The following is a 16,336-nucleotide window of genomic DNA, read 5'->3' on the forward strand; positions in this document are numbered from 1 at the left end:
TTGAGCATCTACGCATGCTCAGGGGCTTCAGGTTCTCGCTCTCTCCGAGATTTGAAGGCCTTGAGCATGCGCAGATGCTCAAGGCCCAGGCAAGAGGCAGGAACTTCTTTCACTGGCACCGGCATGTCCTGTGGGCTGCGTGATGGTGCCAGATGGGGGTAAGATTGAATGCTGTTCGGGCAGGGGGTGCCTGTTTGCGTGGGGGGGGGGGCATTTGCAAGCAGGGGGGAGCAATGCTGGTTCTCGGGGGGGTGCTCGCAAATTGAGTCAACGCTTGGTTTGCAAGACAAGATTTGCAAGAATGTTTTGCTCGTCTTGCAAAACACTCGCAAACCGCGTTACTCGTAAACCAAGGTTTGACTGTAGTACTATTATGGGGGCGGGATCTGGGGTGGAGATTGGGTGGGGTCTGGGGCAGAGCTTGCAGTGCACCCCAAACAAAAAAGTGTTCCACTGCCTATGGCCTGGAATATAAGTCCAGTGGTAAGCTAGGTCAAGAATGATCCGCTTTTGCTCCAGCCCCATGCAGTCACACTATTTGGAATGGCTGATTCGAGTTCCCACAGTAACCTCATGAGACTGCTGCGAGTTCAGATTATATTTGAGTCAACTTTTTTTCACCCTTTTTTGGGGAAAAAGTTTGCCTCAGTTTATATTCGGATGGGTTTATATTTGAGTATATACAATACATATTCAGCACTGAGCTCCACACATTTATAACTTTGTTGTTCTAAATTCTTTAACCAAGAAGTTATTTTGGTTGTGCGGCAAACCACTCATCCACAGCTAATATGGCATCCTCAATGCTTGAAAACTTTCTTCCTTTGAGATGTTTCTTGCGGTTAGGAAAAAGATAGTACAAGGAGCCGCTGAAAAGTTCTCAGCCCAACCAAGAATTGAATGATGTGGAACCATGAAACATACAAGTTATGCTACATTTTTCTTGACACTTTTTGTTTCAATTATATGGAATTAAACAAAAAGTGTATGCATTAATAATATAGCCTACTTGTTCTCAGGATATCTCCAGGGTCTCTTTAGAGGACATTCTTTGATCGTCCAGGATCATGGAATGAATGGCATTCATGTTTTCTGGAATTGTCACTTGAGTTGGTCTCCCAGAATGACAAGAACATAAGCAGTGCCTCTGCTGGGTCAGAACAGAAGTCCATCATGCCCAGCAGTCCACTCACGCGGTGGCCCATCAGGTCCAGGACCTGTAAAGTAATCCTTTATCTATACCCTTCTATCCCCTTTTCCTTCAGGAAATTATCTAATCCCTTCTTGAGCCTCAAAACCGTACTCTGTCTTATCACACCCTCTGGAAGTGCATTCCAGGTGTCCACCACTCTTTGGTGAAGAACTTCCTAGCATTGGTTCTGAATCTATCCCCTCTTAATTTTTCCGAATGCCCTCTCGTTCTTGTAGTTTTTGAACGTTTGAAGAATCTGTCCCTCTTCATTTTCTCCTTTATGATCTTGTAAGTCTCTATCATGTCCCCTCTAAGTCTCCGCTTCTCCAGGGAAAAGAGCCCCAGTTTCTCTAATCTTTCAGCATATGAAAGGTTTTACATACCTTTTATCAATCGTGTCGCTCTTTTCTGAACCCTCTTGAGTATCGCCATATCCTTCTTAAGGTACGGCGACTAATATTGGATGCAGTACTCCATATGCGGGCGCACCATCGCCCGATACAACGGCAGGATAACTTCTTTCGTTCTGATTGTAATACCTTTCTTGATAATACCTAGCATTCTATTCACCTTCTTAGAGGCTGCTGCGCACTGTGCCGACAGCTTCATTGTGTTGTTCACTATTACCTCCAAGTCTTTTTCTTGGGTACTTTCACCCATTAACATCCCTCCCATTGTATAGCTGTACTTCGGGTTTCTGTTTCCTACATGCAAGACTTTACATTTCTCTACATTAAACTTCATCTGCCATCTCGTCGCCCGCTCTTCTAGTTTGTTCAGGTCCCTTTGTAAATCTTCACAGTTATCTTTAGTCCTAACTCCACTAAATAGTTTGGTGTCTGCGAATTTTATTACTTCATACTTTGTCCCTGTTTCTAGATCATTTATAAATACATTGAACAGCAGAGATCCGAGTACCGACCTCTGCGGAACACCACACGTGACCCTCCTCCAGTCTGAGTAGTGGCCCTTCACTCCCTTTGCTTTCTACCCGCCAACCAATTTTTGATCTATCTATGTACGTCTCCTTCCACCCCATGGTTCTTCAGTTTCCGTAGTAGGCGTTCATGGAGTACCTTGTCAAAGGCTTTTTGGAAATCTAAGTATACGATATCTATGGGGTCCCCTTTGTCCATCTGTTTGTTAATTCCTTCCATACTCCAATGTCCTGCTCTAAACACAGCAACCCAGTTCTTGACTGTAGAGTAGGAAGGGCACTTATCCCCTAATGTAACTGACATATTGTAAATTTGTTCCCTTTTAGGAAAAGATATTTCATCACCGTTTGACACTCTTTTGCAGTGAAATCTCTGTTGTTTTGTGCCATCACTTCAGATCTGCAAAAAAAAAAAAAAAAGGTTACTATTGTGAAATTTAGGTTAGACACACACAAAACAATAATTATTAGTCTAAAATTGAAGCAGTTGGGACTTTTCTCCCTGGAGAAGCGAAGACTTAGAGGAGACATGATAGAAACCTTCAAGATCCTGAAGGGCTTAGAAAAAGTAGACAGGGACAGATTTTTCAAATTAAGGGGCACCACGAGCACAAGGGGGCACTCGGAGAAATTGAAAGGGGACAGGTTTAGAACAAACGCTAGGAAGTTCTTTTTCACTCAGAGGGTGGTGGATACATGGAACGTGCTTCCAGAGGCTGTTGTAGACAAGAAATCCTTAAATGGTTTCAAAGAAGGTTTGGATAGATTCCTAGAAGAAAAAGGGATTGAGGGGTATAGATAGGTATAGACCATTGCTCAGGCAATGGGCCTGATGGGCCGCCGCGGGAGCGGACCGCTGGGCAGGATGGACCTATGGTCTGCCTCAGCAGAGGCAACTTCTTATGTTCTTATGTAAAAGTAGGTGAAAAAGGAAAAGCCAAAGACTTATCAGCACCCCCAGTAATCGTTGGGCAGCCAAGATACCTTAATTAGCATGCTGTACATTTCTATATGTCCTAATTTATATGTTAAAAAAGCTGCCAAGTCTTTGTTTTGTGAGAGACAAGAAGAAAGAAGATATATCTGCATGAAGATTCAGTGCTCTCCCTGTAGCTGAAACACCTGTCGCTTTTAATGCTGTGAGCCAAGTAACCATCTGAATTAAAATTAACAATTATAATTGTAATACATATTTCATAATGGTTCTAATATGAAGTCTATGTTATCTAATGTTTTCTTATATTCATCAGTAATGGAATGGCTTTTTCTAAATTTTCATGAGAATAAATGTAAATATATACATAAGTGGGGAATTCATCAATGTGTGTTACTGTTAAGATGGGTTATTTTAGCACAAGGTCTCATTGGATAAAATAGGACCCTGTGCTATTTTTTTTTTTTTTTTTAATTCTTTATTCATTTTTAAAACTTTCAATAAGTGCAATATAAGATAAAATCATTTTACACTTTAACATCACTTAGGGCTTCTTTTATGAAGGTGTGTTAGCGGTTTAACGTGCGTAATAGCGCGTGCTAAACTGCTGGCTAGCGCAGGGGTTAGCACATGATGAAAAGTCGCACGCATTAAACCCACTAACGCGCCTTCATAAAAGGAGCCCTTAATATTCTACCAAAGTCTAATTCACATCAAATATCCCTCCCCCCATATCCAACAATAATCTTTAAACATAAGAAACATAAAGTATTCTGCCCCCAACTTGGACGTGTATGTTCAAAGGGGAAAAAAAATAATATTCATTCTTTACAATATTTTGTTAATGGCTCCCAAACATCCTTAAATTTCTTAAAATGCCTCTGCTGTATGGCTATTATACGCTCCATTTTAAAGATGTGGCACAAAGAATTCCACCAAAAATTATAACTCAGCCGGTCCCAATTTTTTCAGTTAACCTATCTTAACAATAGCACACAATGATGAATTCCCCACCATAGTGCCTTATAAAAGTCTTCACTTTTTTATATTTTCACATTGAGCTTTCTAAAATATACAATTCAAAAGGGGAAAACTTATAGCTGGTTCTTTATATAAGGTGCACATTTCATAAAGGGAACACAGTCTTAGGGTACCAGATTTTACATCTGGTAAAAGAGGACTCGTGACCCCACCACGTTCCGTCCCCAGCTCCATCCCATTCCACTCCCTAAACCAGTAGTCTCAAACTCGTGGCCCGGGGGTCAGATGTGGCCCGTCAGGCATTATTTTGAGGCCCTCGGTATGTTTATCATAATCACAAAAGTAAAATAAAACAGTTTCTTGATCATATGTCTCTTTAGCTATAAATTACAATATTATTATTAAGACTTAGCCAAAAGGAAAGATTTATAAACTATAAAGAATTTTACCTCATGCAAAATTGTCATTTCTTTAATAAGACATTAGCTATTTTTTCTGAGGCCCTCCTAGTACCTGCAAATCCAAAATGTGGCCCTGTAAAGGGTTTGAGACCACTGCCCTAAACCCAGCCCCACACAAACCTCGTCTCTTTGGGCCAGGGGTGGAGTGCATCTGCGCATGCGTGCGACGTCATCGCATCGCATCAACGCATGCGCAGATGCACTCCATCCCCGGCCTCACCAGCTTTTCAAAACCCAGACAAAGTGATGGGCTTTGAAAAGCCGAACAGGGAAATACAGACATCTGGTAACCCTACTCAGTCTTCTACATCCAGCCTCAACAGTGCACAACTGCTGAGGCACAAATATACACTTGCTCTAAAAAAGGTGTAAATGTACAGTATGGAGCTCATAACCTAAACTGAAATACATCTAAAAACCCAACCAAGTTGGCACTTGGACGATTCAAAGACAGGATGTCCAAGTGCCAATAATCGATATGGCTTTTTAAAATGTATTCAGGGAATTTTTTGGCCTCTGAATCCCACTGTGCGCCCAGAGCTGAAAGGGGAGTGTTTGGAGGAGTGGTTAGGACAGGATGTAGGCCGGCCTAGACTTAGTTGTCCTGCAGGGATAATCGAAGGTTTGACGAGACTGCTTAGATGGAACTTATACGTTGTGAGTTAGATGATGTAAACACATGTATAAGTGCCCAAAAGGTAGCCAAAGGTATCCACTGCAGGGACAAAGTAAAGACCCCCCCCACACACACACACATGTGTTCATTGATCCTGTTGCACCCCCACAAAGTTCAGAATAAAAACGTACGTAAGTGCCTCCGGATAATCAGCACCTGCTATAGGAAAGACTAGTACAGCTGAACAGAGGTAGCTAAAGTAGTTTGGAGGGTGAACTCGTGAACCATTCTAACCACTACATCAATGGTAGAAAATGTGAGCCCACCAAAAACCCCCAAAACCTCACTGTACTGCCATATAGGTGGCACCTGCAGCCATAAGGGCTATTGGGCTTTTTATTTTTTTCTCTCTGACTGGTTGTACCTCCATGTGCTACTATTGTGAGTAGCTGTACTTTCATATGATACCCTTCCGGTAGCATGATTCCCCCTATTAATCCCTATAATTCTTGTGTTACATTGCATATTCTTTTAACTCTCCGCATATCTCATTGGAGTAGGGCTTTCTTATATTTCTTTTCACGCAACTCATTTGCGATTTGCATGACGACTTTGCTTGAATGAACCTTGGTACACCAATTATTTTGTAGCTTTTCCATGCCCTGCTGGTACCCCGGTTGTTCTGGCATACACAGTAACTCGTCCAGGTTTTCCTTCCTTTTTCTCCCCCCCTCCGTCTGTTCCCCTGTCCAGCAGCACCCCTTACCTCGCATCTGGCCTCCGCTGACAGCCGCCGCGGCCAACAGCCTCCGCCTAAGCGCGAATGCGCACGCCTACCTGCGGGGCCCTACAGTGCACGGAAAACGGAACACGCAGGTGGGAGTGCGCATGCGCGCTTAGGCTTTTATTATATTAGATTATTGATTATGTGAGATATTATTAGATTGTAATTGTCCATGTTTGCATTATGTATGTTTTCTGTAACTCGCTCAGAATTGCAGAATGTGCAAGTAAGAATTAAAAAAACCAAAACAAAACATATTATTGGAGGGAAGAGAAAGCTAATCAGTGCCCAAGTGAAGGAAGGAAAAGTCTCCATCTTCTCACTAGTCAGAACTCTGGACTAGAGAGTTGCGCGGGGACAGAAATCCCGCCCGTCCCCACCAGTTCCCACCCATCCCCACCAGAATCCCCTCTGTCCCTGCGAGGAATCCCCTCCATCCCTGCCTGACCTGTGAGGATTCCCCTTGTCCTCCCATAAAAGTTATCTGTCCCCATAAAAAGCAGCAATTACTTCTGACAGTTTTGATTTTTTTTAAAGTCTTAGGGCCTGTTTTACAAAGCCGCGCAGCAACAGCCCCGAAGCCCTTTAAATCTCTATGGGCTTCAGGGCCGTTACTGCGCGGCTTTGTAAAACAGGCCCTTAGTTTATTTAAACCAACAATAAAATACAATATAAACAAATAACAGTGAACAGAAATAAGAGATGCATACCTCACTGGAAAGAATTAGAATAGACATTAGCTCATGTGACTGTAGGGTTGACCATTTCTTTTTATGTTGAATCAATTTTTATTATCAAAGAACAGATGACAAACCAACAAACAAACAAACCATAGTAATAAAAGAGAACAATCAGATACATAATATCAAATCCAACATTCCCACCTACTCCACCCCCATCCCAAACCCCTTAGTCTGAATCAGACGCATATAACCCACTGCCAAAGATAAAGAGTGAACTCCAACACCGAAAGAGAGCAAAGGAAAGAAAAGAAAAAGGAGGGAAAAGGAAGAATACCTGGTGCCCCCTCAAGGATGAAAACAAGCCCGGGCCTCAGAAAGAATTACAATGAATTCAGAATGTCACTTCGAGCCCGTGGTGATAATGAAAAAAGGTAAGAATCCCAGATCCGAAGGAATTGGAGCTTTCTTTGAAAGCTAAAAGACGCATCCGTCCGCTCCAGCAGCAACAGAGCATGCAAACGATTCCTCCAAGCCCAAAAGGAGGGCAAAGTATCTCCAATCCAAACAGATAGAATCACCTTCTTCCCCAAAACACCCACCCGTCTCATAAACTGCCGCTGACCCGAATCAGGTAAACAGAAGGCCTCATACTTATCCAGCAAGAGACCAGCTGCCGAAAAGGGAAGCATAGAACCTAAAACACGCTCCACATAAGATAAAACCTGCCTCCAAAAATGTTTGATTTTCACACAGGACCAAAAGGCATGGATATACGAATGGGGTTGCTGGAGACACTTAGGGCACAAAGGAGAATCCGTAAAACCTGAATAATATAACTGACTTTTCGTAAAATAGCCCCGATGAAGTACCCTAAATTGACACTCCCGGAGATCTGCATTAACAGACACTCCCGGTATTCTTGTAATCAAGGAAGGGAGATCCAAAGCGTCCCGAGCTATCCCCAGATCTTGACACCAACGAGCATGTAGTACGGCACGATCAGTCAGTCCCAACAAACGCTGGAAATCCTTATAAAGACCAGAAACTGTAAACCCAGCCTCCAAATATGGATCCAGAAGTGCCGCAAATCTGTCCTCAATAGGAAATGCCAAAGCGGCTCGGGGGAGAGATCGAATATAATGATGAAGTTGCCGAAACGCAAGAAAGTCACCCATAGAAAAAACACCAGACCGGACCAGAGCATCCCAAGACATTAAAGAACCATCAGCCTGGAGAACATGGGCAAGTAACGTAAAATCCCAGGACGCCAGTTTACGAAAACTAGCATTCTCCATGCCGGGGCTGAATTGCAGATTTCCCTGAATAGGTAAGTATCTAGTAATCAAGGGAGTACCATTCCAGGAGTCCAACACAAAAGACCAGATGATGCGTAAAGAGTGCAACAACAAACTTCCCCGAAGTGGCACCGGTAAGGCGGAACGAGGCGTCTGCACCAAGGACAGAATATGCCAAGGGGCAAAAAATTCCTTCTCATAGGATTTCGGAGTAAAATCCTGGCGGTCCGAAAGCCATTCCCCCAGATAACGCATCAAACAGGCAGCATTGTATAACCGAAAGTGTGGTAACCCCAGTCCTCCACCTTCCCACGCACCAAAAAGGTAATGCAACGCCACCCGTGGACGTCATCCCCCCAACAGAATCGAGAAAGCATAGAATGTAATTTAGTAATATCCCGTTTCAAAAGCCATAACGGGAGTAACTGCAAAGTATAAAGCCATTTAGGAAAAAGAACCATATTAAACAAATGGATTCTGCCCGACAAGGACAGAGGAAGAGGAGCCCACCGAGCAAAACACTCAGCCGAAGAACATAACAAAGAATCAATGTTGACACGATATAACGCTGAAGTACAAGGCGTCAACAAGATCCCTAAATAACGAAACGAAGAGGAAGCCCATTGAAGAGGAAAGGGCCCAGGCCAAGATTCCCGTAGAGGCGAGGACGTGGCCAACGCTAGAGATTTGTCAAGATTAAGCTTAAAACCCGAATAATCTCCATATTCTTGAAAAGTGGCCATCAGATTGGAAAGAGATACAATGGGATCCGAGATATGAACCAGGAGATCATCCGCAAAAGCCGAGATTTTAAATTCGGAAGAACCAATTCGAATACCCGAAATAGCTCTATTAATCAGAATATCACGGTTCAAAGGATCCAACGACAGAGCAAAGAGCAATGGGGAAAGGGGACAGCCCTGACGCGTGCCACGACATATGGGGAATGAAGAAGAACAAAGTCCATTGGCCCAAACAAAGGCTGTAGGGGAATGATAAAGTACCCGAACCGCATCCTGAAAAAAACCTGTTATGCCATACCGAGTCAAAACCTCAAATAAAAAGTTCCAAGAGACCCGATCGAAGGCCTTTTCAGCATCGAAGCTGACCAAAAGGGAAGGTAGATGGGTCCTCTCCACAAATTCCAAAGAAGCCAATATGGATCTAATGTTTTTCACACTAGTGCGCCCCTGCACAAATCCCACCTGAGGGGAAGCAATTAAATCAGGGAGAACACAAGCCAGTCGATTGGCCAAAACCTTGGCGAACAATTTGGCCTCCACATTCAACAGCGAAATAGGGCGGTAAGAAGAAGAAAGGGCAGCATCCTTATGGGGCTTCAATAGCACAACTATCTGAGCAGAAGTGAGAGACTCCGGAAGGGCACCCCGCTGAATGGCGGCTGTAAAGGTATCAGCTAAGACAGGTGTTATTGTAGGGTGTAGGAGTTTATAGAATTCCATCCGGAAACCATCCGGTCTGGGGGGCCTTCAGCAAAGACCCATTCTGTATGATGCCTGACACCTCCTCCGCCGTAATAGGGGCATTAAGGTTAGCTACCGCCCGATCAGATAAACACGGAAGGGTAATGCCATTCAAATATACAGAGCCCTCCATTAAATCAGATTGTTGTGAATAGAGCTTCCTATAATAGTCTAAACTAAACTAAACTAAACCTTAGGTTTGTATACCGCACCATCTCCGCATGCGCAGAGCTCGGCACGGTTTACAGAGGTAGAGAGGAAAGGGAACTACAAAGAAGGGAAATAGGAGAGGGACTGAGAAGATAGAGAGGGACAGAGTACTAGAGAACGGGAGGTGATTAGGTTTTTGAGAAGAGCCAAGTTTTCAAGTGTTTGCGGAAGGATTGGAAGGAGCTAGAATTTCTGAGCGGGGATGAGAGGTTGTTCCAGAGTTCTGTGGTTCTAAATGGGAGGGATGTTCCAAGTTTTCCAGCGCGGGAGAAATGTAAGAACGCTAAGAATTTCGCTAACATTTCAACGCTAAGAAATGTAAGGTTATGCATCTCGGTAGCAGAAATCCATGCAAACCTTACACCTTAAATGGAGAAACACTAGCTAGGACTTCAGAAGAAAGAGACTTGGGAATAATCATCAGTGCAGACATGAAGGCCGCCAAACAAGTAGAGAAGGCCTCATCCAAAGCAAGGCAACTTATGGGATGTATCAATAGAAGCTTCGTTAGCCGCAAATCTGAAGTCATAATGCCACTGTACAGAACCATGGTGAGACCTCATCTGGAATACTGTGTGCAATTCTGGAGGCCACATTACCGTAAAGACGTGCTTAGAGTTGAGTCGGTTCAGCGGATGGCCACTAGGATGATCTCGGGGCTCAAGGGTCTCTCGTACGAAGAAAGACTAAACAAATTGCAGCTCTACACTCTAGAGGAGCGCAGGGAGAGGGGGGACATGATTGAGACATTTAAATACATCACGGGACGTGTCGAGGTGGAAGAAGACATCTTCTTTCTCAGGGGACCCTCGGTCACAAGGGGACATCCATTCAAACTCAGAGGAGGGAAATTCGATAGTGACATAAGGAAGTATTTCTTCACAGAAAGGGTTGTAGATCACTGGAACAAGCTTCCAGAGCAGGTGATCAAGGCCACCAGCGTTATTGACTTTAAGAATAAATGGGATGCCCTAGTAGGATCCTTACGAGGGTCGAGTTAAGGAACTAGGTCATTAGTACTCAGACTTAATGGGGTGGGTCAGTAGAGTGGGCAGACTTGATGGGCTATAGCCCTTTTCTGCCGTCATCTTTCTATGTTTCTATGTTTCTATGGAATATACCTTTTATAGATGGGAAAGATAGTTTCAGTTTTTGGGAGGGTCTAGAAGAGAGCGGGTTTGAGGAATTCCAGAAGAGTGGGATAACGGGAGGAAGGACGCCATGTAGAATCTTGAAGGCTATGCAGGCACATTTATAGAGGACTCTGGAAGCTGGGAGCCAGTGAAGCTTGGAGAGGAGTGGGGAAACGTGATCGAACTTGCCTTTTGCGAAAATAAGCTTGGCCGCGGCGTTCTGAATTAGCTGAAGTCTATGGAGGTTTTTCTTTGTTAGGCTTATATAGATGGAGTTGCAGTAGTCCAGTCTAGAGAGGATGGTGGTTTGAACGAGGATGGCGAAATGAGAATGATGAAAGCAAGATCTTACTTTCCTCAACATATGGAGGCTGAAGAAGCATTTTTTTACCAGGGAGTTGAGGTGATCGTTGAAGGAGAGAGAGGAGTCTAAGATGATGCCTAGAACTTTGCTTGAGAACTCAAGCTGAAGAGTGGGGCCGGAAGGTAGAGGGATGGAGGTGGGTAAATGATCTGAAATTGGGCCGAGCCAAAGTAGTTTGGTTTTAGACTCATTCAGTTTCATTTGTACAGATTGGGCCCAGGATTGGAGGTTCGTAATACATGTGGAGATGTTCTCAGCGAGGTTCGAGAGGTTCGAGTCGGTTTCGAGGAGGATAAAGATGTCGTCAGCGTAGGAGTAGAGAGTTTCTAGGGGGGATAGATGAAGGAGTTTCAGAGAGGACATGTAGATGTTGAAAAGGATAGGGGAGAGGGGTGAGCCTTGCGGGACTCCACATTTCGGTTTCCAGGCAGGGGATGAGGTACCGTTTGTGTTAACGGTGTAGGAGCGGAAGCGTAGGAATTTTGAGAACCAATCAAGGACTGTGGAGCTTATGCCTATTTCGGAGAGTTGGAAGATTAGGATGTCGTGGTGAACGACATCGAAGGCTGCGGAGAGGTCGAATTGAAGAAGAACAGCGAATTTGTTGCGAGAATGGAGTTGTTGCACCTTAGAGATTAGTGAGGCCAAGAGGGATTTGGTGCTGAAGTTGGGTCTGAAGCCAAATTGGTGGGGTAGGATAGAGAATCGTTCTAGGTAGGATGAAAGTTGGGTGGATATGATGGATTCTAATAACTTGGTTAGGAGAGGGATATTTGCTATAGGACGGTAGTTAGATGGAATGGAGGGATCAAGGTCGGCCTTTTTCAGGAGAGGGGACAATGAAATGTGTCCCATGTCGGGGGAGAAAAGGCCCGATGTTAGGGCAGAGTTTATAAGGTCGGTGAGGGAAGCGATGGCCTGTGTAGGGATATTCTCGAATAGATAGGAGGGGAAAGGATCCAAAATGCACTTGCAAGTTTTTAGTTTGAGGCAGAGTTTGGAGACTTGCGGTTCAGAGACAAACTCGAAGGCGGTCCAGGATCTGTCGGCAGGGATGGGAGTGGATACAGGTAAGGTAGGGTTGAGATTAGTAGAGGTCAGGGAATTGTAGGAGACTGTGGGAGGGAAGGAGCATCTTAGAGTGGTAACCTTTTCATTAAAGAAATTTGCAAGGGCATCGGCTGATAGAGATGGTGGAAGCGAAGGTGGGTCTTTTTTTGTAGTTAGGGAGCGCCAGATGTTGAACAGCGCACTGATCTGGTTGTTGGATCTAGAGATCTTGTCTCCAAAGAAGTTTTTCCTGGCTTTTTTTAATGTTGAATTGTAAAATTTAATATTAGCCCTCCAGGTCTGTCTATCAGAGGGGGATTTAGATTTTTTCCATTTGCGCTCCAAGGCGCGACATTTCTGTTTCAATTCTCTGTGAAGAGGTAGGTACCAGGGGGCCTTTCGGGGGTAGGAGATGGTTTTGGTGGTTAATGGAGCAAGGGAGTGGTAGGTGGACTCGGAGAGGGCGGTCCAGTTGTGCCAATGTGATTCGGGGTCTGTAGGTCTAGGGTTGGAGGAGAGTTTGTTGAGGAGTTTGGACCAGAATAGGTCATAGAACACTGCGTTGATCTCGGCATCCGTCCTGACCAACTCCCCCCCAGCCGAGCGGATTTGCAAGATAGGAGTACGACCCGCAGATCGACGGACCACCCTTGCCAAAAGTGCCCCACGCTGATTCCCATGTCGGAAAAATTGATACTTATAATAAACAAGCGACTTGACTGTTCTAGCATGCAACAGTTCCTGAAGTTGACACTGGGCGGCTAAGAGCTGAGAACGCAAAGAGGAAGTGTGAGACTGACTATAAAGCCGACGGAGGTCACCGACCCTACGTTCCAATTGCAAAATCTCCCTATCCCGAGCACGACGTTGATGACTAGAATATGCCATGATCTCACCGCGTAGCACTGCTTTCGCAGCCTCCCAGAAGAGAGTAGAATCATCCCGATGTTCAATATTATGGAGTTGATAGTCAGACCATTTCCGAAGCAGAAATTCCTGAAACTTCGGGTCCTTATACAAACGGAGCGGAAATCGCCAACGGAAGGAGCCGGGGGAAGAGACATCCAAATGCAAGGTTAACAAAAGCATGGCATGATCAGAGACATCAAAGGAGCCAATTGTGGCTGATTCAATCTGAGAAAACAAAGAGCTAGAGGTCAGCCAGTAATCAATCCGGGATAAAGAAGCATGAGCCCTAGAAATGTGAGTATAATCACGCTCACCTGGGTGAAGCATCCGCCAAACATCAATAACATCTAAGGATGAGCAAAGTAAAGAAATACCCCTAGTAGGATGCATCCGATCCTGAGGAGCAGGAAGTGACTTGTCCAACAGGGGGTCATGAACACAATTGAAATCCCCTCCCACAAGTAATGGAATATCAGAATGTTGACCAAGAAGACAAATAAGTGAGGAGAAAAATCGAGATTCATAGTTGTTAGGAGCATAAACATTACAAAGAATCAGGGGCTGACGATGAAGGAGCACCTTAGCAATGATATACCTACCCCCAGGATCTGCCCACTGCTGTTGGATGACAAAGGGTAACCCCTTCCGAATCAAAATCAGAACCCCCGCCTTACGGTCGGTCGCCGGTGCTCCCAAATGATGACCAACCCACCAGGTCTGAAGTTTAGCATGCTCTGCCGCTGACAGATGCGTCTCCTGCAAGAAGACTAAATCAGCCTTCTGATGGTTCAAGGCTCTTAAAATTTTATGTCGTTTAATAGGCGAAGTGACACCATTTATATTCCAGGAAATACATCTAAGAGGCTTCATGAGAAAATTTATAAAGACAAAGAACAGGTACAAATCCAAAAATAGAACCGAGAGCGAGGCCGTCCCAGCCAGCGACCAGCTCCCATAACCCCAATCCAGACCCAAGCTTCCACCAATGGACAAAGGGCCAAATGCAGGGCACCAGGAACACGATAGAAGAAGAAAAAAAGAGGAAGAAAGAAAGAGAAAAGAAGAAGAAGAAAGAACAAAATGAAAACCCAACATACCCACCCACCCATCCACCCCTTCCCCCCATCACCCCCTCCCCGTCCCTCATACGACCCACTAGTGGTCTAAGGGCCCTGTGAAGCAACTCCCAACTCCCTCCCCCAGCAAACTATATCCGCCAACCCACAAAAGCGGGAGGGAGAAGGAGTCACGCACGAATGTGAACAGGGCCCCCGAGTCCCCCCAGTCTCAAACCTACTATCCCCAAACCTCACCCACCTAAATCACCATCCATATAAAGAATCCCACTGACAGTTCACCCCGACCATCCCACGGTACATACATATAACCAGCCATGGGAATATAAACAGTATGACACCCAAAGCTACAGGCATAAGCAAAGCCCAGACCAAGCAGCGCCACCATACACCCGGTAACACACATGTGCATCCCAAGACTCAAAGGAAGAGAGTCTTTGAGTTTCCCGTGCAGACACCCACCGAGACACACATACTCATTCAATGACAATTTGTACGAAATCAACTCCCATGTACTAGAAGGGCCGATATCTTTTCGGTGACTGGCCCCCTATGGTGGAACGCCCTTCCCCAATACCTTCGTAACGAAAAAGACATCTTAATTTTTAAAAAACTTTTAAAATCTTATTTATTTAGAGATGCTTTTAATGTTTAAATTAAATTATATTAAATTCAATATTGCTGAGGTTATTAACTCCCTTACCTATTGTTATTTCCTTATTCTACCCCAAACAATTGTAACTTTTATCTTTTCCTTCCCACTGTATGTCTGTATAAGTTTAATGTTCTTATGTTAAAATGTCAACCCCTTTGTTCTTGAAATATTTTTATTATGTACATCGCTTAGTGATTATAATAGGCGATTTATCAAATTGTGTTAATAAACTTGATAAACTTGATAAACTTGAAAATACCCCCCAGGATCCCAATAAGTGAAGAAGGAAACAAAACTCCCCTCCAAAAGGCCGTACCCACTATAAACAGTTGTACCATAACCCCAGCCCAACGCCAATCGCCCAGCCATACCCCAAACACACAAGACCACACCGCATCCACACAAAACATAATGTAGAAGGTCTATATATCCAAAGAGTCCAATGGTTCAGAAGATCCAAATAATCAAAGTCTGGAAGATTGCCACAGGACTCAGCTCCACAGGTGGATCCACGCCAGGTGAAGTCAGCATCAACCAAATCTGAAGCAACACAGATCCTGGCCACCAACTGAGTGCCAAGCGTTCCGAGTATGCAGAAATAAGGGCCATCAGAAAATACCCCAGTTATTCAACAGCAGCAGGGGCTATTGGGGCTAGAGCCCGGGCCCAAAAAACAGAACTCCAAGTTCAAGCTGAACCATCAGGTTGGCCTCCAAACGACAAACAACAAAAGGGTCCACAAGATATAACAGGCAACAAGCCAACAACCAGGTACAACTGTGATTCCGTGTCCAAGGAGGGAGAGCGGCTCAGCGTCAAGCCCCCAGGTCAGCCGGGAATAATCCAAGCTCCTCTTTCAAGCAGCGCCAGGTCTAGGCACCCCAGGAACATAAATACCAGCACAGAAAGGAAGGCCTCAGGGGGCCGAAGAAGGTCCAGCCTCCCCCGGCAGAGAATCCAAATAAGCCTGAGCATCATCCGATGAGGTGTAACTCTTCCACCCTGCAGCAGTCCAGATCCGCAATTGTGCTGGGTAGAGTAACTGGAAACATTGCTGGCAATCAAAGAGAGCGGAGCAAACTCTGGAAAAACGCCTCCTGCGCTCCTGCAGTGCTGGAGAGTAATCCTGGAAAAGACGAACCTGTATTACCTCAAAGGTAAGAAGGTTGCGCTTTTGGCGGTATTGTTTCATTAACTCCACTTTATGTGCGGAGTTATGGACCTTGAAAATAGTGACCCGGGCTCTAGTGTGATCTTCATTATGCCTCCCAAGGCGGTGGACACGATCTAACCGCAAGATTCCCATACCTTCAGGAAGAGGCAAAGCTGTACGAAGCCAGGATTCTAAGGTGGTATGCAGCCGGGAGTCAGACACCGTCTCATGCAGGCCAATAAGACGAAGATTATCCCGTCTCGAGCGATTCTTGAGGTCCTCGATTTTGTCCGCCTGTCGTGCTATTTGCGCCTTAAGGGAGGTCAGGTCCGCCGCCGATGCAGAGTGGGCCTCCTCCACGTGCGCCACACGGGATTCCAGTTCCCCGGTCCGTCGAGTTGTTTCCGAGACCAGAGACT

Source organism: Geotrypetes seraphini, chromosome 12 (assembly GCF_902459505.1).
Source record: "Geotrypetes seraphini chromosome 12, aGeoSer1.1, whole genome shotgun sequence".
NCBI lineage: Eukaryota > Metazoa > Chordata > Amphibia > Gymnophiona > Dermophiidae > Geotrypetes > Geotrypetes seraphini.